Below are 24,347 nucleotides of genomic sequence, written 5' to 3' on the forward strand. Positions count from 1 at the left end.
GCTCAAGCCAGGGTACCTGAGTTTGAATCCCCGGAGCCCACATAAAGAGCTGGGTGCTGTGGTAGCTTCTGGAATCCCCGCATGCTGGCAGCCAGACGGGAGACAGGAGAATTCCCCAGAAGTTTGTGTCGAATGCAAACGACGACGGTGGAGAGAGATGCAGAGTGAAACCGCGCACCAAGCTGAGGTGAGGACCCACTCAACACTTGTCTTATGACCCCTACGTAGCTGCCACGGCATAAGTGTGCCAGCGCCCACACACACACGCCCAACACTCTCACACATGTGCATGCACACGTAAGGCCAATCAATGAGTAATAAATCAAGTTATTTTAAAAATTGAATAACGTATTGTTTTCCTCTTCAAAAACATCAGGTTGGAGCAATGGCTCAGCGGTCAAGAGCGCTTGCTGTGCACGTGTGAAGGCCTGAGGAGGTCAGAGAGACGGCTGGACCCAGGACCACATAGAGAGCTGGACGTGGCCACCCTTCCCAATAGTCCCAGAGACCAAAGAGTCATTGGAGCATGGACTCGGTGAGTCAGTGCTGCAACTCCATGTAAGGGTGGAGAAAGAGCAAGAGAGAGGGACACCTGAGATGCCCCCGTGGCTGCTGCCTGCAGACCAGAGTGGGGAGTTAGGCCGAGCACGTCCCTATGCATCCGCCACCCACGTCACACACCCCACCCACAGGCAGCAGAAACGTACCAGCGTAGAAGAGCAAATGTATATTTGCTAGTTTAGAGAATACTTCCATATGGCAATGTGGGAGAGCCGCGACCCAATCCCAGCCACGCTGCAGTTCCTGGGTTTTGTGGGGCTGATGCGGAGAGAGGTGGAACAGTCATGATGGATGTACGATGGGCAAGGTGCTTCTTGGCACCTGCTTTTTTTTTTTTTTTTTTAACCTTAAACATCTTGTGGAGGACACCATGAAGTCTGCCCAGGGAATGCTGTGTCCTCCTAGCTGGCACCTGACCCTGGCTGGGCAGGAGCCCAGAGGTCTCGTGTAGAACACAGTGAAGTTTTGGGTTCTTTATGTCCCCCAAAGGCTAATGTATCATGGAAGGCGTTGGTTCTCTCTAATGGTGCTGTTGGGAGTTAGTGGGACATACAGAAGGTGAGGGTGAGGACTAGTGGGAGGAAATTCCGCCATTGGTAAGATGCCCTCGGAGGAATACTGGGACCCCAGCCCCTCCCCGCCTCTCTCCGTCTTCCTTACCACCCAGGAAGTGTGGCGGTCTCTGCCTTGTCCTCTTCACTGTTCTGTTTTTGCCACAGACCTAACGGCGATGGAGCTGAGCCACCATGATCTGAAACCTGACACTGTGAGCCAATCTCTGTAAAGTCTTGTTCTCAGCTGTTTTGTCACAAGTATGGAATGCTGACTGACACAACCAGGCCCATAGAGGGGACAATTTCAGAGCTCCATGACACTGTGATTTCTCCCACAGTTGAAGAGTCTCAGAGTGGGTCCCTGGATGGTGTGCAAAAAGGGTCAAAAGAGTCAGAGCTGGAAATTCCTGTGGAGAGCTTTCAGAAACACTAGCGCAGATGCCTGGCCATGAGGTGAAACTTGGTGAGATGGTTCAACAAACCTGGAGAGCCGAGGCGGTAGGATGCTGGTGAAGGAGGGTTGTAAGGTACTGGGGTCTGGCTCAAGGACCTCTTTCAGTGTGGAGGGAATACATTATAGGGCACTATTAGCCAGGGTCTTTGAGAAAAACACAGGGGTTTTCTCAATGTGTAATCCTGATATGCCTGCTCAGGAAGGATGGACTCATCTGGCAGAATGAAAAGTCTTAAGGCAAGGATAATAAACCAGCTCGTGACTTTGTTTGGTGATATGCAGATAACATCTCAGACAGTATGGGTGTCGCAGTGACAGGTGCCTTTTGGAGCTTAATTGAATGATGGAATTTTCTAGCAATGTGGTTATGAATCAGAGTCACCACAACATTCATGACTGACCATGTCAAGAATTTCCCACTCTGTTGCCCAAGCATCTTTGGCCATCATGCTTAAGAAGTTCCCTTGTTGGGACTGGAGAGATGGCTCAGTGGCTAAGGTGCTTGCCTGCAAAGCCTAAGAACCCTTGTTCAGTTCTCCAGGACCCATGTAAAGCCAGATACACAAGGTGGCCCATGCATCTGGAGGTCATTTGCAGTGGCCAGAGGCCCTGGCATGCCCGTTGTCTCTCATAAATAAATAAAATATTTTTTTTTCAAGTTGCCTTGTTAATGCAGTACTAAGGACATTGAGCTGACATTAATTAGACTGGGATATGACTGGGCTTCTAGATTCTATATGTAAGTCACTGGTTTATTTATGTAAACACTGCCTTAATTATATTCTTTGCATGACCTCATATGACTTTTATTTTTTTTTTTACAGACCACAACTAATAGCTTGTTTCTGGATTAGATGTCACAGATAATTGTGGAACCTTCAGAATTTCACTCCTCAGGTCTCTCATGCTCCTGACCGCTCTCTGGGATTCACCACTTTTCTCCTCTGTGAGCTGGCTCCATCTTGAGTACCCGTGAAGGTAGCGCCATCTGTTGGTGCCACAGGTCATGTCTTCTGGCTGGAGCTGCTGTTCCTGTCCGGTCCCCTGGACTTGTTGTGGGTGGACACTTGCCCAGTGGAGACTACAGCGGCCAGAGGCTCCCTGTCTGTCAGTGACGTCCCTTCCCACCATTCCAAGCAAAGCGTCATTCCCCACCCAGCATTCTTCAGAGACGTGTGCAGAAGTTAAAAAGAACTGTTTCAGGAGGCTTTTCTTACAGGATCCAGCGTGGAGTGGAATATGGTCGTAGCACACAAGTAGTTTTCCTACAGGCACTTGTCATCTCCAAGCCTAAGAAATAGTCAAATTTAAATATATAATTTATTTGCAAGCAGAGAGAGACAGAGCACACACACACCCACACACACACACAGAGAGAGAGAGAGAGAGAGAGAAGAGAGGGAGAGGGAGAGAGAGAGAGAGAGAGAGAGAGGGAGAGAGAGAGCGAGCATGAATATGGGCACACAAGGGCCTCCAGCCATTGCAAGTGAACTCTAAATGCATGTGCCACTTTGTGTATCTGGCTTTATGTATTTACTGGGGAACTGAACCCAGGTCTTTAGGCTTTAGAGGTAAGCACCTTAACCACTGAGCAATCTCTCATGCCCCTTTATTGACAATTTTTAAACAATTTTATTTATTTATTTGAGACACACAGAGAGAGATATTTAGAAACAGGCAGGGAGAGAGAGGGGCGGGGTGGGGGGAGAATGGGCGTGCCAGGGCCTCCAGCCTCTGCAAATGAACTCCAGATGCATATAACACCTTGTGCATTTGGCTTATGTGGGTCCTGGGGAATCAAACCTGGATCCTTTGGCTTTGCAGGCAACCGTCTGAACCACTAACCCATCTCCCCAGCCTGACAATTTTTGTATCAATACAAAATGTGTTTTGATCATAGACCACTCCCTCTGTCTTTTCTCAACTCCCACACATCTTCCTCGGAACCTCCCTCCAACTAGTCCCATTACTATTTCTTGTTTGTTGATGGTAAATTTTATGGTACGAACCTATTAGGCTTTGGTTGGTCGACCACATGGATGCTTCCTTTCCCTCTGTCTCAGTGTCCATGTCCTCCGGTGCCCTCTAGTCTTTGATCTGGGAAGTCTTCTCTGATTGATCTTTTGGACTCCTTGTTTTCCCCGGGCTGAGATTTCTGTCCTCTTGCAGACATCCAGTTCCCACAGAGATTGCAGTTTCTCCTCGTGGCCAACACTGTTTCTCCATGAGGGCTTTGCTTCTCCTCCAAATACAGGTTCTCCTCCAAATAGCCGGCTGGCTGGAGAGTTGGGTATGAGGCAACCAAGGGAGGACATCTCTGTCTTAGAAACTGCATCTTCTGATGGTGAAAATGCCACATTTGAGGTTAAACACCCTTGAAGCTGTAATTAGATTCTCCACACTGTATCAGGATCTGGGGTGCCAGGGGACTTTAAAACATTGCCACACACAGGCTGGAAAGATGGCTCAGGTGTTAAAGGACTTGCTTGCAAACCTAATGGCTCAGGTTTGAGTCCCAGATGCTCTAACTGGTACATGCATCTGGCACACTCATTCTCTCTCTCCTTCCAGAAACATGTTTTTAAAAATTGCCATACATGCACACTAATGAATGAATTACAACCTTTAAGGACCCTGACTTCATTATAACACCATTTAAATTAGGGTTTTGATTCCTTCTTATATGTTTCCCAGAGGATTATGGAAAGGAATACCCTAAAAGGGTGTTCTGGTCCATCCTGATTTGAGATTGGAATAAGGTCACCACTCCAGGGAATGTGCTACCCACCTTGTACAAATACATTTAAAAAGCCAAACTCTCCCCAAACCACCAGTGGCCTGTTCTCTTACTGCTGACCACTTCCTGGGTTATGTATGGATCTTGGGGTCACATTCTTGCTTTCTATCATAATAATAATGACCCCTTGTGGTCTGTGCTTCTGCGACTAAATTTTTCCTCAGCAGACCAAAAAAATCCAGGATCTCTTGGTCTGATGATAGCTTATGTTATGGGAAATTCACCCCATTCTTTTGGCATGTGTGGAGAGAAGAGGCCTCCTTCCTTTGTCCTTCAGAGAGACTCCCATTCTGTCAAACACTTCGCAACCTCTTTAGTCCTTGGACATGGGCTTTGAGCTCAGGTTCACCTGGCAGAGACCTTTGGCTTTTCCTGAATGGATCATTAAACTCTCCTCTGTCCAGAATGCTGGATGCATGTCTGAATTAAACATTTATATCAGCTCTGTGGTGGAAGGAGTCTTCTTTAACCTCACTGTGCACATATATTACTACAGGATGAAGTTGGAATTATCTGGGGGTAGATCTAAAACGGGCTTGGCATGAAAGTAAGGTGGAAAATAAGGTTTAAACAACCATTGAGAAGGCCTATAATGTGTGCCAGACTTTTGTTCATCAATACCAAGTCAGACGTGGTGGCCCACTTGAAGATCCATTATCTCTTTTATTAGGTGGCAGCTCCAGAAGGGACCCAGGAGAGACTATGGGTAAGAAGAACGTGGCCGGGCCATGGCAGCGGCCCGGGACGACAGAAGCACCCTCAGCTCCAGGGCCAGCAGGTGGTTTCAGAAGTAGCTGGGCTGGAAGCAAGATAGAAAGACACCCGAGAAAGTGACAGCAATTGCCAGAGGCATGCCCACCACTCAGGTGATCACGGGAAGTCCATTGAAAACTCATTGCTTAAGCATGTGTGACTCTTCCAAGGGTTGAAGAAAGCAAAGAAAACAGCCTCTAACCTTAATAGTCAACACCGCATTGAAATCTCCCCAGGGCTATCCTGGGAGAATCAGATAATGTAAGTGTTAATCATCACAATGTTGTTAGTTATTGAGGTCCTACTCTGCCTGGTTTGCACTGCTTTAGCATCACCTGTTCTGCAAAGTAACCCAGGGAAGTAAGTAGCGTGATCGACTGCATTTTCAAGGTGAGGGGAAAAAAAATGTGAGTTTGGGATGATTAAACAATCTATCTCAGGGCACGCAGAAGATATAAGTTTAGACATCACTGTCAAGTTATCTTAAATAACAACATTTCTGTACAATTTCTGGCAGGCTTTCCGTGAAGGGCCTGGTTTGGGCGGGGCCGCCTGCAGTCATTTACACAGGTGCGGCCGGTGGTCCGGGAGTTGGGAGAACGAGGACTAGAGCTGTTCCGCACGGGGCTCAGGAAGGACTCCCCTTTTTGGGATCCCCACATGGGATCTTTTGGGCATTTTCATCAGGTCATGGGACTTCCTGCCCGAGAACAGGAGGTTCAGCTGACAAGATACAGGTTTCAAAGCCATGCATGACCTTGGCTTCGAAGCCATGCAGATGCAGTCCCTGCACGTTCTCTTGGTTGCCAGTCAACCCCAAGCCTGCTCATACTCACCTGGACGAGACTCAGATAGGTTCAAGACCATGTAAAATGGACTTTTGTTTTGATCATCTTTGGAAAATAAAAACTACATTCCTCTTGATTCCAAAGCTCAAGCGCCTCACCGTCAGGCTACAGTGCTTCCCTGAAGTGAGGTCAGTTAAGCCACACACTGGGTTTTGTTGACATCTCAGCACTATTACATTGATTATCACAAATATTTGAGTGTGCGTGCGTGTGTGTACGCATGTACATAGGGCATGTGCATATGGAGGCCAGAGGTTAATGTTGGATGCCTTCCTCAATCACTCTTCTGCCTTACTTTTTAAGACAGGATCTATCATTGAAGCTAGAACTCGCTGATTTTTCTAGACTATCTTTCAAGTGAGCCCAAGGGAGTTTGTATGACCAGCCCCCTACTACTGGGATTACAGTGTCAGTTCACATCCATAGATTTTGCCCAATGTAATAGCAATGGACGGCAGTTCTCAGATGCACCACCAGGTGTCAGATGTGATCGCAAGAGGGAAGGGGGCAGTGGGGTTGGGACAGTATTTGTCAAGCTTATCTTGAGTTCTTGAATTCTAGTTCTTGTATGTGCAATTTCAATCTAGAATTTTGACCTCTATTTAATCTTTTAAGTTTTACCCCTTATTTTCCAGTGTATACCAAATCTGTTAAAGGAGTCTAGGCAATAAGGAATCTGGCTGTCTCCTTCATGACAGCCCCGGAAACAGTATCTGGTTTAGAGTATTTGAGTTTTCATTTCATTCCCAAATTTGAATTTTCATTTCATCTCCACTTTTTATATTCCAAGCACTCTATTTTAAAAACTCTTTTTTTTTTTTTTGAAGAATTGTAATCTTACAGGTTTTTTTTTTTTTTTTAGGCAGTTGTGGATATTGACAATGGGATGTTTTGGTGTGTGTAACATTGTGTAATGATCCAATCAGGGTGATTGGCCTATCCATAGCCCTAAACATCTATCATTTCTTTGAGATGAGAACATTAAAATATTTTCCCCTTTGACATTTAAAAATTTATTTATTATCAAGGGCGGGGGGGGGGGAGAAAAGGAGAGAGAGCGAGAGCAAGTGAGCATACTAGAGCCTCCATCTGCTGAAAACAAACCCCAGGCATATATGCCATTTTGTGCATCTGGCCTTACATGGATACTGGGGAATTGAACTCCAGTCATTATGTTTTGTAAGCTGTGGCCTAAATACTGAGCCATCTCTCCATCTACCCTTTGACAGTTTGGAGATAGGATATATGATGCTTTGTTAACTGTGGCCAACTTACTGTACAGAAGAACAACAGAACTTACTCCTCCTTCCAAATTAAATTCTGTATTTAACTGGGTTATGTGTACCATACAATAGAGATTTTTAAGCAGTATGACTTGTTTTCTATGCTCAGGGAAAAATCTCATAGAAGAGATTTAGGAATGACTGTGGAAAATTACATATGATTAGAGGGACACTTGAGTAAAATTATAACCCAAGCATATTGTGAAGAAAAAGAGGTCAGTATGGAGTAACAATGTACGGAATATGATGGAAATTGTGATACTGGAGGTAGCTCTTGAGTAATAAGTAAGTAAATAACTGAAGGCTTATTACAGGTTGAATCCATATACATCCTGGATTTTCCAGGACGGTTTCAAGCTACTATTAAAATAATAGCTACGAGCATTAAGTGTTCACCATCACATACCAAGTACTTGTTGATTATAATCCCTTCAACGGTAAAGTTTCTAAAATTCCCCCATCTTTTAAAATGAGTAAAGAAGCTCTACTATCATGGAATGTGTTGAAATTCTGTTCAAAGTGAGGAACTTTAATCTGATTCTAGATTTGTGTGGCTCCAGTGTTTTTGGTATTCTAGCATGGCTCATGTATTCCTCCATTAAAAGCACCCTTTCAGGGCTGGAGAGATGGCTTAGCAGTTAAGTGCTTGCCTATGAAGCCTAAGGACCCCGGTTTGAGGCCTGATTCCCCAGCACCCACGTTAGCCAGACACACAAGGGGATGCACGCATCTGGAGTTTGTTTGCAGTGGCTGGAGGCCCTGGCGTGCCCATTCCCTCTCTCTATCTGCCTTTCTCTCTCTGTCTGTCACTCTCAAAATAAATAAATAAAAATGAACAAAAAAATTTTAAAAATACCCTTTCAGCTGGCCATGGTGTGGTGGTGCACACATGTAATCCCAGCACTCGGAGGCAGAGGTAGGAGGATCGCCATGACTTCAGGGCCACCCTGAGACTACAGAGTTAATTCTAGGTCAGCCTGGACCAGAGTGAGGCCCTTCCTGAAAAACCAAACAGACAAACAAACAAAAAAAAGCACCCTTTCCCAGAGCCATGTACTACCACAGGGCTCAGAATGCACAGTCTTCTCTGTGGAGGTGGGCTGACAGTGTGTCTTCTGAGCTTCCCATTGCCACTTGTTATTGGCAAAAACCAGGCATATGTTGCAAGCTTATCATGATATCTGGGACTTGAGTCACTTCATCTTTCAGGGACACCATTTGAACTCTAGATAATGACTGCCCTGGACATGGATAAAACCCAGTCATCCAGCCTCGGTTCTGGGTGGAGGACCAGCTTGTGTCAACCGTACACCTGGCGCTTGTCCCCTTCCATGCTGCTCTGCTGGCTCCTGTCTCCGACTAACCTGCTCCCTACACCTGGGCATACATAGCTCAGAGGGGCATGTGGAAGGAGGGCCTTTAGAAGATTTTGCTATTTTGCAAACTTTTGGGTGTAAGTCCCCACGGGAAGGGCAAGGAAGCATAATGTCACATCCTTCTCTGCTGGAAGCTTTCTGCCCACCAGTGCAGGAAAGCCCACTTGGAATCCCTTCCTAGTGTCTCTTCCTTGAGCAGCTTTCCCTCTGGTCTGGGAGGGAGGAGGGACTCTTCATTCACTGCTATCACTGCTGCTGTTCTTGTTGCCAACCTCTCCCTTGGGAGTTGAGCCAATGGGAAGTCTGGGGAACCTTCCTGAGCCCTGGCAGAGTCCACTGGGAGGAGCACAGAGACTTAGGAGGAAGGAGGCAGGAGGACCTGGAGCCCAGCAGCAGAGGCCCCAGCACTGCGGTGGGAGGAGGTGAGTGGCATTCTTACGCACGCTGGCTTATTTTAGGCTTGTATGTGAGCTCAGATGGGGTGTCCAAGGCTCTACGCGTTGTGAGCATTCATCTGCTGCCCAAGTGACAGCCACACACATCTCTTAAGACCTAGCATTCAGACACCCCATTCCTTGGTGAACAATGGCCCCCTGCAGTGTTCTAAAGGTGTCCTGAACTCTCATCACTGTTTTCTACAGGGTTGTGGTGGAGTGAGCTTCAAGATTACAATGACAGTGAAGGGCAATATCTACATGCAAGTATATTGGATATAGGAAACTTTATTTTTCACATTACGAGAACAAAAGCCCATTATTGCTGATAGCTCCTGAAGTTCATCAAGAGAACCCACCCATACACTTAGTATGATGGATGTCCAAAGATCAATGCCTGGGCTTTCTATCTTTGGCAGCCTCAGCCAATACTGAACATATTCATGGATATGTTGAAGATTATCTATGGGCTACCTTTTTCTACTTCTTTCTCTAAAGCAAATTATTCAATACCAAGGTGACAAGTTACATGCCAATTTCAGGTCTAAAGCTCATAAAACAATAATAAGAACTCCCCAAATGGTCTGTTATGTGTTAGACACTCCTTGTTGAATATTTCCTTATTATAAATATTATCACTATTTGAAAAACTTTTGTTAAAAGAGTTAGAAGCTTGGATTTTTAAAAATTGCAATGGGTGTGATTTGTGATTTCTCCACAAGCCCAAAGCTAGTATTGCTGTATGTTAGGAGATTTCTGAGCTACAAGTGTATTTTTCTACAATGACTTATAGCTTTGAAGTCTCTGCTAATGTTTTTGGCAACCTGAGAATCTTCTTATAGAGGGGGAATACTGTTGATATATGTGAGGTCCTAAAGCCTGTGGTGGCTAAGATAGGGATGTCAATAACAGGAAAATCTCTCATTCATTCAGAATTGTGTCTAAAGATTTTGATGCAAAGTCTATGGCAGAGTTTTTTTTTTTTTTTTGTTTATTTTGGCTTTTTGAGGTAGGGTCTCACTCTAGCCCAGGCTGACCTGAAATTTGTAGTCTCAGGGTAGCCTTGAACTCACAGTGATCCTCCTACCTCTGCCTCCCAAGTGCTGGGAGTAAAGGTGTGCGCCACCATGCATGGCTTGTGACAGAGTTATTAATGATCATGAATGAGGGGAGAACTTCACGTTTATGTTTGTGAATAAAATCACATTGATTCCTCCAGAGGAATCTGTTCAAATTGTCAGGCAATTATTCTTGACAGCAAGTGTCTTTTCTCCCACTTGTCTGGAGTGCTTTTGAGACTGACAGATGGTGGATATAGGAAGAAATAAATTCCACACCAAGAGAGTGTACAGTTTCATTCCTACTCAGTGAGTTAGGGCTCGCACAGATTAAATGTTATGTTTTCCTGTCTGATCTTTGTTGTGTTGCCACCAGAGAAGTCAAGTAGAACACCCATCAAAAGCTAAAAGCCTCCTGCATAACACTTAGTAGGTGGAGGGACTAGATACTCTGTGTTTTAGGAGGAGGTGGGCTAATTCTGGCCGTCAGAGCAGCGCAGAGTGAGGCAGGAGTGATGAGCAGGCAGGCCCTTCCACCGCCCTAGCCCCCGGGGCTTCTTTACGCCTGCCACGGGGGGGGGGGGGGGGGGGGGGGGGTGAGCATCGTTTCTATGCAAAAGCCTTTCTCAACTGCGCTGACTCCCCAAGCACTTCACAAACACTCTTGTCACCATGTTTCCGAGGATGTCTTCCAGTCTTCAAGTTTCCTTCTGTGCCCCGCAACACTAGGGTGAGGCAGGGGGGATAATGGCTTACCCACTTCTTACTGCCTAGTGGTAGCTTCAGTGGAAGATTTTTAACTTTTAGAAACATTTAATCTCAGACCATAGGAGTTTTGGACATTCCTCTTTCTTCTGAAACAGTGACAAACACTTTTCTTTGACATGTTTATGTGAGTGTCTGGTGTGTTTATGTATGCATTGGTACACATGTGTAATCCAGACATTGAACATTGGAGGCCTTCTTTGATTACTCCCCACTTTAGTTATTGGAACACGGTGTCTCACCTGAACCCAGAGTTTACAAATTCAGCTACTCTAGCTAACCACTTTGCCCTGGGGAATCCCCTGCCTTTGCCCCTTGAGCCTTGGAAGTGTAGGTAGGCCATCATGCCCAGGGTCTGAACGCTTAAGCAGAAAGCTCTTTACCAGCAAAACATCTCCCCAGCCCCATGAAAGTGTCTGTTGCTTATGAGAAATTAACAGAGACATGTGGGTTTCGGGAGGTGTGAATAAGGACAAAAATTTAAGAGAAAGGTGAGACATGTCCTAATTTCTTCCTGATGGTTTCCTTGCTATACCATTATCTTATTTTCAATGATGATAGAGATTATGGATTAGCTGAGCAAAATTCACTGGCAAAAAACATCATTTTAGATGGTAAGTTATTAGGCAATAGTGTTCTTTTCTAAAAATATTTTTAAATTTATTTGAGAGAGAGAGAAAGGCAGAGAAAGAAAAATAGATAGATAGAGAGAGAGAGAGAGAGAGAGGGAGAGAATGGGCATCTCTGCAACAAACTACAGGTGCATACACCATCATATTCATCTGACTTATGTGAGTACTACAAAATTGAACTTGGGTCTTTAGGCTTCACAGACAAGCACCTTAACCACTAAGCCATCTCTCCAGCCTGGACAAAAGTATTCTTTTTTTTTTTTATTTATTTATTTGAGAGAGACAGACACAGAGAGAAAGACAGATAGAGGGGGAGAGAGAGAATGGGCGCACCAGGGCTTCCAGCCTCTGCAAACGAACTCCAGATGCGTGCGCCCCCTTGTGCATCTGGCTAACGTGGGACCTGGAGAACCGAGCCTCGAACCGGGGTCCTTAGGCTTCACAGGCAAGCGCTTAACCTCTAAGCCATCTCTCCAGCCCCCGACAAGCGTATTCTTAATCATGCTACAATTTGAAGGGCATGTAAAATATCTGCTCAACTTCTTTTTTTTTTTTAAATTTATTTGAAAGCGACAGACACAAAGAGAAAGACAGATAGAGGGAGAGAGAGAGAATGGGCGTGCCAGGGCTTCCAGCCTCTGCAAACGAACTCCAGACACGTGCGCCCCCTTGTGCATCTGGCTAACGTGGGACCTGGGGAACTGAGCCTCGAACCGGGTTCCTTAGGCTTCACAGGCAAGCGCTTAATCGCTGAGCCATCTCTCCAGCCCCCTGCTCAACTCTTGACAACAACTATATTACTTTATAAACAGAAAGTACTCTGTTCTTTTGGTAAGGCCATTATAGCAAGTCATTAACAAATGTGTTATTACCTGTCATAAAATGTCCACATACCAAGTTATCCGTCTGTACCCGTAGTCTCCATACCCAAAGATTTGACCAACAGCAAATCAAACTATTCAGACAAAAAAATTGACTATACTACAAATGTGAACCAATTTTTTCCTGTATTATTATTCCCTCAACAGTATAACATAATAACTCTTTACAAAGTGTATATATTATATTAGGAACTATGAATGATCAAGGAATTATTAAAAGTTTTTGAGAGGACCAGTGTACACTACATGCAAATGTTAAATTACTTTGCATCAGGGCCTTGAGTATCTTCAAGGGCCCTGAAACCCACACCCCATAAATTCTGAGGGATAGCTACTTATTGAGGGTCTCACGTTAATGAACTTCTGCAGTTTAAAAGTAGGGTGCTTGTTCCTGTGCTCAGCTGTTACATAACAAGACATGCCTAAGGGGGTACAAAGCGGGCACCAAAACTGTTTCCTCCCACATGCTGTTGCTTGTATTCGTGTCGAATCGTGAGTTCTACTGTGTACCGGGTCCTACGCAATCATTACATTGTGGAGGTGTGTGAAATGCTCAGACAAACTGGTTTGAAATGGACTTTCCTGCATGTCACACAGCGACTTGTTGGTTCTGTCCACGGGACACATAACACAGGTTTGTAAGGCAGTTAGTTCTCATACTTACCTGCAGGATGCAGCAGAGGGTTCTGGGGGAAACAGTGAGTCCAGCCTGGTCTCCTGTGAAAGGCCATTCAAAGCCATGTGACCATTTGCTTCTCCATGGCTTTGTAGACCAGCACTCCACCCCCCCCCCGCCATAGAAATTACTGTGAAGGTTAAGGGCGTATCTTCCTTCCTGTGTGCTGTATGTCTTGAGAACTTAGAGAAAAGTACATTATTTGAGTTTTTATGTTCAAAGAATTTTCTGGGCCAGGTAGGCCTGACACTCCTTTCCAAATACCTGCTCTACATTCAGGTTTTCTAGTTGTTTCCAGGAAAGTAGGGTTAGTTTCCTGCCCCTTCCTTATTTTCTGAGAAAAAAATAGAAAAACCTTCAAGGCTTTAGGGCTAGTGCTGGAAAACTAATTCAACCTTCTCTTGACATCTTGTTTTGGTAAGTACAGTTTTAATGGAACCCGATCTTGTTTTATTTGTTTGTTTATATTCTGTCTTCTTACATGTTAGAACTGAAAACTTGACATGTGACAAATGACTGTGTGGTCCTTAAAATAGGGACAACCTTGCAAGAATTCCTGGTGAAACACATTCAATCAGCAGTGACAACCTTTGGTTAAGCTTTTACTAAACTGTACACACTGAGTACTAACATGAAACACATCACACAGGAGTCTGTCTTCAAGTTCATCGTCTAGTTTGCTGTCATGGTAAGTTTAGTCCTCAAGGGATAGTTCAAGTTTAGTTCTCTGTTTGTATGCTCATCCCCAGCCTATTCCCTCAGCTATGAGTTGCCTCGTCAAAAGGGTATGCTGTCCTTATGATATTTTGTAATTTTGTTTGTTTTAAAGGGGGCAGGAGAGAGAGAGAGAGAGAGAGAGAGAGAGAGAGAGAGGGAGAGAGAGAGACAGAGAGAGAGAGAGAGTGAGCGAGCACACTAAGGTCTCTCTCAGTTACAAACAAACTCCAGATGCATGTACTATTTTGCTTTACGTGGGGGTACTGGGAAATCTAACCTGAGCAGTCAGGCTTTGCAAGCAAGTGCCTTTAACTGCTGAGCCATCTCTCCAGCCCCCTGTCCTTGTATTTTAATAAGCATTTATTCACACATGATATACTGTCACATAGCCATCTTCTCCTGGTATCTGCTTCTTCTCTGTTTGTGTATCTGTTATTCATACACACATAGGCACGAACACATACACACAGTATTGATGCTGTTGCCAGCAGTGGCCCACGTTGGAAACATCACATGCTGAGCTGTACCACTTGAAAATATTCAAATGCAACACTCCAGAACATTTTTTTGAGGTTATGATAATGACTGATCCCAACCCCAAAACCAATACCACAGCTAAACAACACCCTGAGCAATTATCTCTTTTTCTCAGATATTTGTGTACTTCCTGACAGGTGAAAAGTGTCGCATAGGAGGCGAATTGCATCATGTCCGAATTCTTTTTTTTTTCTCAATTTTTATTAACATTTTCCATGATTATAAAAAATATCCCATGGTAATACCCTCCCCACCCCACCCCACCCCACCTTCCCTTTTGAAATTCCATTCTCCATAATATCCCCTCCCCATCTCAATCAGTCTTTTATTTTGATGTCATGATCTTTTCCTCTTCTTATGATGGTCTTGTGTAGGTAGTGTCAGGCACTATGAGGTCATGGATATCTAGGCCATTTTATGTCTGGAGCATATTGTAAGGAGTCCTACCCTTCCTTTGGCTCTTATATTCTTTCCGCCACCTCTTCCGCATTAGACCCTGAGCCTTGGAAGGTGTGATCGAGATGTTTACTCAGTACTCCAGTCACTTCTTTCCAGCACTATGATACCTTCTGAGTCATCCCAAGGTCACCGCCATCTGAAAAGGGAAGATTCTCTACCTGAAGTGAGAGTAGTGTTAATATAAGGGTATAAATATTAAGAGCAGTTCTTACTCAGCAGTTTGATAAGCATAGTATATACATTTTTTCCGACATCAGCAGATATTACACCCCTAGGGCTCATGACTACCCCTGTTTTAAGTTTTCAGTATCTGGAATTTGTTCCCCCCCCCATGGAGCAGGCCTCCAGTCCAACTGGAGGGCAGCTGGTTTCCACCATGAGAGATGTGCCACTATTGCACCCGTTGGCTCATTTGGCCTGGCTGGCCAATTGCAAGGCATGCAGTGTCCACTGTTGAGTATCTTCACTGGTGGTATTTCTTTCTGCCATTGACCTATATGTAGAATGGCTTCTTCCAGCTTTCTGTCAGATATGACCAAATTCTTTTAAAAAATATTTTATTTTTATTTATTTATTTGACAGAGAGAAAGAGGAAGAGAGAAAGAGAGAGAGAGGAGAGAGTGAGAATGGGCACACCAGGGCCTCCAGCCACTGCAAACGAACTCCACTCCACATGCATGCACCACCTTGTGCATCTGGCTAACATGGGTCCTGGGGAATCGAACCTCGGTCCTTTGGCTTTGCAGGCAAACACCTTAAGTGCTAAGCTATCCTTACAGCCTGCATCAGGACCAAATTCTTATCATCTAGAACAGATCAGCTCACAGAAAAATGAAAAAAAAAAAGGGGGCTGGAGAGATGGCTTAGTGGTTAAGCACTTGCCTGTGAAGCCTAAGGACCCCGGTTCGAGGCTTGGTTCCCCAGGTCCCACGTAAGCCAGATGCACAAGGAGGTGCACGCGTCTGGAGTTCGCTTGCAGAGGCTGGAAGCCCTGGCGCGCCCATTCTCTCTCTCTCCCTCTATCTGTCTTTCTCTCTGTGTCTGTCGCTCTCAAATAAATAAATAAAATTAAAAAAAAAAAAAAAACAAGCCACAAGCTCCTTTCTTGAGACACTGACAACTTCTCCATGGCACTCAGACACCGGGTCCTCAGGTGTAGACACTCTCAGTCTGCAGAGCAGTGATGAGCCTGCTCACAGCCAGTCCCAGGTCTTCTGCATCTGGCTCCTGGGGAGGCAGTTTGACTATAGAAGGTTCTTCCAGGACAGTGATGGGCCAGCGGCTCTTCAGGTCCTCCAGGCACCAACTCCTCATATGGTCTGGGTCTCTGGCGTACATGAAGATGAAGAGCAAGCTCTCGAGGTAGTCTCCGGGGTCAGTCTGTAGTGAAAGAGACCCGCTCTCTAGTGTCTCATGACAGCTGCGGAGGCCCGTCCTCTCCCCAGCACTTCATACTCACCCAGAAGAACAAAATCAGTGAGGGTTGTAAGGGGCAGAACGCCCCACTTCTCCATTAGCCTACTCGTGGCACTGAAACTCACTGAGGACAAAGGGCAAGGCCCCTGCTGTGCGGAACTTGTGAGCACGTTAAGAACAAACAGAGCTTGGCACTTTTGAGAAGTTTCAAAAGCAGCCGAGTCGAAGCTTCACGAGACTCTTCATTTCTTAGGCCCAACGTAATGTGATGTGATGTGGTGTAATGCAATGTGATGTCACAATGTACGTTCATGCCCTAAAATGAAGTAATGTAATGTAATGTAATTGGACATGACGTAACCAGTGACCTCATCTGTGGCTTACAACAATACACATCTGTCGTCCTACCCTTCTGGGGGTCAAGAAGATTAAAATGAAGGAGTCAGCATGGCTAATGCTCTGAAAGGCTGTGAGGAGAATCCTGGCTGCACTGGTTACCTCTTGTGGCTCCTGGTGACTGCACCCTTGCCTGTTTGTGGACAAGCCGTGGAACTCACTCTCCCGCCCCAAATTCAAATCCTCTACTGGATTTGATTCATCTCAAGATGATCTTACATCCAGATCATCATTTAGTCAGCTTTGCAGAGACTTTCTTTCCAAATTAAGGCCCCATTTGTTTACAGTTATTGGGGGTTGTGAATTGAATACTTCTTCGGTGACATAACCCAGCTCAGGGAGTGAGGATGGCAGTGTCTGGGCAGAGGTAGACAGTAGGTGGCATAAAGAACATGGGCAAACACATGAAAGCTCTTAGGTGACATGTGGTGTTTTGAATAACATGCCCGCTCCCCAATTAACTCATGTGTTCTGAATGCTTGGTCCCCAGCTGGTGGCATTTAGGGAGATGGACACTTGCTGGAGAAGGTGTGTTGCTGTGGGTGGGCTTAGGTGTGTTATAACCAGGTCCCCCCTCTATCAGAGCTCAGCTCTCTCTCCTGCTGCGTTTTCACCTGCTGGGGCACAGGTGATGTCCAGCCTCTGTCCATGCCATGCTTCCCCGCTGCCATCATGAGGCTTCCCCTTGAGGCTGTAAGGCAGAATAAAAACTTTCTTCTTATCACCTGCTTTTGGAGCTGGCAAGCAGGTACTGGATACAAGAGCCCAGGGAGAGGTTAGGTGGGAAGAATGTCCTCTGTGGGAGGTTCTCGGAAGGTATGCTGGTGCGTGAGATCGAGAGTGTCACAAGAGGAGAGGGATGGGCATTTGGAGTGTGAAACGTAAAGGAGGAGTCATCAAGGGGCATGGCAGAGTCTCCCCTCAATCTTCATGTGCCTCAGCAGAAAAACTGGTGAGCGCAAGAGATGGCTTGAGCTCTGTCCTTACCTTTGACATGCTTGTTGGGTGGCTTCGGGCGTTTACCATCCCTACCAACAGGTGCTTTGAATACTGTTACTATTTTTAGAAAAATACACTTGTTTATAAGGCAAGAAGCATTTAATGATTAATTTATGATGACCCATTTTGCTTTATTCAGCAATCTATTCTGGATTCATTCTTGTTTCTCGATCACCACCCGCTTAAGCGTAACATCAGACTTACATAAATGTAACAGAATATTTTAAATCAAGCAGTCAATTTAATTGCTCCCATGCCTATGATTTTAGCAGATAATTGTGCATGAAGACATAGATAAGTTTTGTTTTTGAGGTTGGGTCATCTCTACTTGTTGGATTCATGAGAAAAAGAAAGAACTTTCTGCTCTACTGGTTTAGTGTGTTTTCAAAACTTCCTACTACCATGTTCTCGAAGGAGCACTCACTGCATGTTTCCACCAGCATGAACCATTCTTCATTGCTTCTGTATTTGCTTTCCTGGGGTGGGGGGACATTGAGAAAGGGTCTCACTCTGTAACTCAGGCTGGCCTGGAACCCACTCTATAGCCTATGCTGGTCTGTAACTTGTGATAACTCTCCTGTCTCACCCTCCAGAGTGTTGGGATTACAGGTGTGAGTCACCACGCACAGTGTTTGTTCCTGTCGTTAGCTCCTCTAATATTTAAAAATGTTCAACCTAACATGATATCGTCTTTGGTCTAATTTTTTTTTAAAACTTATTTATTTATTTATTTATTTGAGAGTGACAGAGAGAGAGAGAGAGAAAGAGACAGAGAGAAAGAGAGATTGAGAATGGGCATGCCAGGGCTTCCAGCCACTGCAAACGAACTCCAGACGTGTGCGCCCCCTTGTGCATCTGGCTAAAGTGGGTTCTGGGGAATTGAGCCTCGAACCGGGGTCCTTAGGCTTCACAGGCAAGCGCTTAACCGCTAAGCCATCTCTCCAGCCCTGGTCTAAATATTTTTAAGCTGCTAAATAATTTAAACTTATACGAAGATTTAAAAGTTGGTTCATTTTACTTTAAAATCCATCTTGACGAGGGCTGTGGAGAGATGGCCCATTCGGTATAAAGTACATTCTCTGTGAATTACCGTCTCGTTGTTGTGAACAAATACCTGACCAGAAGTAAAGTAGGAAAGGCAAGGGCTTCTTTCAGCTCATGTTTGGAGAAGATGCCGGCCGCTGCCATGGGGAAGGAATGACAGGCTTGCTGGTTGCATGTCCTGTCCGCCAGGGAGCGGAGAATGAGCAGGAAGTGGGATGGGACGGTGAGCCTCCAGGCCTGCCCCCGCCGACCCCCTCCCCCATCAGCGCTCCTCCGCCTTGAGGCACTGAAGCTTCTCACACAGTGTCCCTGACTGGGGACCAGCATTCCAACACATGCTCCTGGGAGGGCTGGTGAGTTAGCTCCGTCTGTAAAGCTCACATTCCACGTGGAAGCCACAGCATCTAAGGACCTGAGTTTGAGCCCCAGCACCTATGCAAAAATGCTAGGTGCAGCGACACGCACTTATCACCCCAGTGACGGCAGGTAAGAACAGGAGCATCCCGTGGTGCGCTGGTCAGCCAGTCTCCTCTAACTGTTGAGCTCCAGGCCAACGAGAGACTATGTCTCCAAGAAACGTGGGTGGCACGTGAGAGTAACAACAGTTGAAGTTGTCCTTTGGGCTCCACATGCACACAAGTGCACCCACCCGTACACACACACAAAATAAAAACCTTTCAGATCATCTCGACGGAGTCATAACCACAAGCTATATGTGGTAGTGTGCAAATTCACCAGGTGCTTTCCCTAATGGAGGAACTGTAGTCAAAAGTTTAAGTGGGGCTGGAGAGATGGCTTAGCGGTTAAGCGCTTGCCTGTGAAGCCTAAGGACCCCGGTTCGAGGCTCGGTTCCCCAGGTCCCACGTTAGCCAGATGCACAAGGGGGCGCACACGTCTGGAGTTCGTTTGCAGTGGCTGGAAGCCCTGGTGTGCCCGTTCTCTCTCTATCTGTCTCTCTCTCTCTCTCTGTCACCCTCAAATAAATAAAAATGAACAAAAATATTTTTTTTAAAAAGTGTAAATGGTTGGTAATAAGGTGCTATGGGAAAATAAAACATGCATGACAAGTACTGAAAATCATAGACAGCCAGAGAAGGAGTACGTGGGCCGTACATTTCCAGCGTCATGGCTTTCAGGGTGGCCTCTGGTTTGGGTTCAGTGAAATAGACACTACAGGTTAATAGGAGGAGAATAGGATATAGCTAATTTCTTTCCTTAAAAGTCATGACCAGGGATGGAGAGATGGTTCAGTGGTTAAGGCAGCTGCCTGTGAAGCCTAAGGACCTAGGTTTGGTTCTCCAGAGCTCATGTAAGCCAGAAGCACAAGGTGGCTTATGTGTCTGGAGTTCAATTGCAATGGTTAGAGGCCCTGGTGTGCCTATTCTCTCCCTCCCTCTCTCTCTAATACATAAATAAATAAAATGAAATAATTGTTTTAAAGTCATGTCCTTTGACTATAGGTGAGCTAGTACGTGAAGTCAAGGATTTGCTCTTTGCTGTTCTGATTATATATTTTATTCAGTCTGTGCCATAAACAAAAGGCTAATTTTTTTCTTTTAATCCTGACACCTGACCATGTCGTGCTCTGAGAATTCCATGACTTGGGGCACATGCTCTAGGACAGAGAGCCCAGGGAAAAACAAGTCTGGCCTGTGCTCTTAAATGGGTCATTCCCAAGACCTGCAGGGCAGTGCAATTACCATTGTGCCGCATTTCCCAAGTTATGAAAGCAGAAACTCACCGTGCCATTTGTGAGGCATGAGCTGAAGGGAAGACAGGTACCAGCATGAGGCTCAGCCATGTTTCGAGGGGAAGAAATGAGATCTCCCAAGAGCTGGAGCCTGGTGAATGGGATTGACTTCCTCAGTCAGTCCCAGCCTTAGTCCCTGATACCTGAGGTAGATTAACGTTGAGATGACTGGCGTTGAAGGGGGAAGATGCTGCGCTCTCTATTCCGAGGCAGCCCTTGCCCGGGTGCCTGTGTCTGAGGGTTTCAGAGAGACATTTGTTTCCTCACTGTTGCCTTGTTAAGCAAACTGACTACATGATTTGCCACTTCCTTTTCTTTTCTTCTTTTCCTTTCTTTCCTTGTTTTCTAAGCTGCAAAGTGTCATAACCACATTTTATTTATTTTTAAAATATTTTCTTATTTATTTATTTGAAAGAGAAAGAGAGAGAGAATAGGCACACCCGGCCTTCTAGGCACTGCAGATGAACTCCAGATGCATGCGCCCCCTTGTGCCTCTAGCTAATGTGGGTCCTGGGGAATTCAACCTGGGTCCTTTGGCTTTGCAGGCAGATGCCTTAAATGCTAAGCAATCCCTCCAGCCCCACATTTTATTTTTTAATATTTATTTATTTATCACCAATTATTTTAAAAGTGTCTCATTTATTTGCAAGGGGAGAGAGAGAGAGAGAGAGAGAGAAGCACACATACACACAGAATGGGCATTCTAGGTCCTCTAGCCATTGCAAATGAAGTTGAGACACATGCGCTACTTTGTACATCTGTTTCTCTGTGGACACTGAGGAATAGAGCCTGGGTTGTTTAGGCTCTGCAGGCAAGTTCCTTAACTGCAGAGCATCTCTCCAGCCCCACAACCAGCTTTGTTTCATAGCGTGCAACATCAGTGGGTTCTCACACACACCCTGCTGCTCCTCCTCCCCATCTTGCCCACTTCGTCTCCCGTGCGTCCTGCGCATGCTTGCTTCCCTCCTTCCCCAGCCACTTTCATCCCGCCTTCAGGGCATGCGCATTCCCTCGTTCTGTTTCCTCTCCCCCATCTCCCTCACTGAAAACCTCTTGTTTCCTCTCATGGTCCCACATTTAGTTTCATGAGCTATATCTGCATCCCCTCACAGTGCATTATTTTTATTTTTTATTTTTATCAGTTTTAATTTTTATTATATTTATGGGAGAAAGAAAAAGAGAGAGAGAGGTTCAGAGTTTGGTCTCCTGTAGGATTCTCTTTCTAGTTATGTGAAGGCGCACTGGAACAATATCCAAGGAAGTATTTCTCTGTATGGTTGCATGCATGTGTGTGTGTATGTATGTTGTATGCATGTGCAAATATGCACATGTACATATATATGGAGAGAGTATATAATTTACAAAAGTCTTAAAAAGGATTGGAATATGATTTGTAAGTTAATTGCTCAAGAGGATAAACTGCTATATAATTAAATCCACCTATTTTATTTATTTTATTCATTCCTACTACTTAGCTTGTTTCCTGAGCTACACCAAGTGTAAGTAACAGGACCTGTAAAACAGCCTGGAATTAATGATGCAGAATGTCTAGATAACAAGAATTCCTTGGCTGGGCTTGGTGGTGCACACCTTTAATCCCAGCACTTGGGAGGCAGAGGTAGGAGGATCACCGTGAGTTCGAGGCCACCCTGAGACTACAGAGTGAATTCCAGGTCAGCCTGGGCTAGAGTAAGACCCTACTTCAAAAAACAAAACAAACAAAACAAAGCAAAGCAAAGCAAAACAAAACAAAAAAAGAAGAATTCTTTTATACTTGTGATCCCTGCAAAATCCATGTATTGAAGTGAATTGCATTCACGTCAGCATTTGCATTGTATTTCTTCACGTCTTCCAAAAAGTTAAAAATAAAACAACCCCTGATTTGCATCAGCCTCTGTTGCAGTTGCCTTTGAGTCACTGAGACAAAAAACAAAACAAAACAAACAACAACAAAATAAAACAAAAAAAAAATCCCCTCAACCAGAAGCAGCTGAATGGGAGGAAAGGAATTATTTTGGCTTACAATTTTGAGGGGAAGCTTTGTGATGGCAAGAAAAGACAAAAGTGGCATGAGCAGAGGCTGGACGTCACTCTGTCACAGCAGGAGGAGACGCAGCCCGGGAAGCAGCTGGACTCGGTAAAGAGAAGATGACGTAAGACCGCGCGCGGCACCAGCAACACATCAGCCAGAGACCAAGGACTCACACACATGAGGTTATGGGGGACATCCGATTCAAACCACCAGTCTCTGTCACACTTTGGAGCAGGATTCTTCCCTCCCTCTTTCTTTCTTTTTTCCTTCCTTCCTTCCTTCTTTCTTTCCTTCCTTCTTTCCTTTCTTTCCTTTTATCCTTCCTGTATTACATCTTTAATGCATGAACATGCTATAGTTTGATTGTATTCCTGTTCCGTAGCCTCTTTCCAAATAGTTTTTTTTCCTCTGCTTTTGTGTCTCATTCCTCCTGGCTTTCTGTGTCCTCCATTTCAAAACGTTGGTGAGCTCTGAGCTGGACAGGTCTTGTGAGGGTGCTGGCCACCATCGTGAAGTCGTGAGTGCTCCAGTTAATTCATGTTGAGAGGAGAGGGCCCTTCCCAGCGGTGACTCTTGCATTCTTTCTGTCTCCTCTTCCAATATGTCCCTGAGCCTTGGAGGGCAAGGTAGAGGTGTTTCATTTAGTGTTGAGCTCTCCTCGGTCTCTTATTTTCTGCTTTGATGAGTTTTGAATCTCTTCAGTGTCTACCTCCCGCTCCACCGAGAAGCTTCTCCGGCCAGCAGTGAGAGCAGCGCTCATAGCCCCCTGCCACCTCCTCTGCAGGCCACCTGAGCCCTGGTGGCTGTGGTAGAGATGTGTCCAGGGATAAGCAGTTGACTTTCTCTTCTAATCATGTGGATGAGTCTTGGGTCTTCTGAGAATCCACTGCCATCTATAAAAAGGCCCATTGTGTAAGAGGTGGTGGAAAGAATGTAAGAGCCAAAGATAGGGTAGGATTCCTTGTAATGTGCTCCTCCAGACCCAAAATGGCCTGCACATCCATGACCTCACAGTGCCTGACACTACCTACACAAGACCATCAAAGTAGGAGGGAAAGATCATGACATCAAAATAAAAGAGTGACTGATTGAGAGGGAGAGGGATAGGATGGAGAGTGGAGTTTCAAAGGGGAAAGTGGGAGAGGGAGAGAATTACCAAAGGATATTGTTTACAATTATGGAAGTTGTCAATAAAAAATTAAAATTAAAATAAACAATTAAAAAAAAAAAAGGTTTCCTGGGCTGGAAAGATAGCTTAGCGGTTAAGCGCTTGCCTGTGAAGCCTAAGGACCCTGGTTCGAGGTTCCATTCCCCAGGACCCACGTTAGCCAGATGCACAAGGGGGAGCACACATCTGGAGTTTGTTTGCAGTGGCTGGAAGCCCTGGTGAGCCCATTTCCCCCCCCCTCTATCTGCCTCTTTCTCTCTCTGTCTGTCATTCTCAAATAAATAAATAAAAATTTAAAAAAAAGTTTTCCTAACCGAAACTGAGAAGAGCATTAATAAAAGGGTAAGCACCTATGTTTAGAGGACATTCTGATGGGCAATATGTGTCCATTTAACCACACCTGCACACACACACTGAGTATGCGTATACACTGCTCCCCACTACACAAATAAATTTAGCTTATGGTAAATGAACATCAAACAGCACTAGAGGAGTGAGTTTGGAGAAAAACTGGTGGGATAATTGATGAACTATTATTATTATTAAATATATGTCAACCCTTTATACTAAATAATTACAGAAGAAAAAAACATAACAAAGTGAAGAAATAAATGAGTAGTTAAGCATTTTTTCCCACAGAGCAGGCAAGAGCATTCTAAATACAAGAGATATTGAAGAAATCATACATATTTAATTACTTACATAAAAATTATATCCTGTGTGGCTGGAGAGATGGTTTAGTGGTTAAAGTGCTTGC

At 45.1% G+C, this 24,347-nt stretch overlaps 1 protein-coding gene across 1 annotated transcript in view; it reads left to right on the top strand.

Moving 5' to 3' along the window:
- Positions 1–8,969: 8,969 nt before the first annotated feature.
- The window catches only part of Serpinb7 (serpin family B member 7), a 60,832-nt gene continuing 45,454 nt past the window's right edge, over positions 8,970–24,347 (top strand). The window contains exon 1 of the mRNA XM_004654800.2: positions 8,970–9,048. The gene's annotated coding sequence lies outside the window, so the exon portion shown is untranslated. The remainder of the gene's footprint in view (positions 9,049–24,347) is intronic.

This window comes from Jaculus jaculus, chromosome 15, assembly GCF_020740685.1.
Source record: "Jaculus jaculus isolate mJacJac1 chromosome 15, mJacJac1.mat.Y.cur, whole genome shotgun sequence".
In the NCBI taxonomy this organism is placed as follows: domain Eukaryota; kingdom Metazoa; phylum Chordata; class Mammalia; order Rodentia; family Dipodidae; genus Jaculus; species Jaculus jaculus.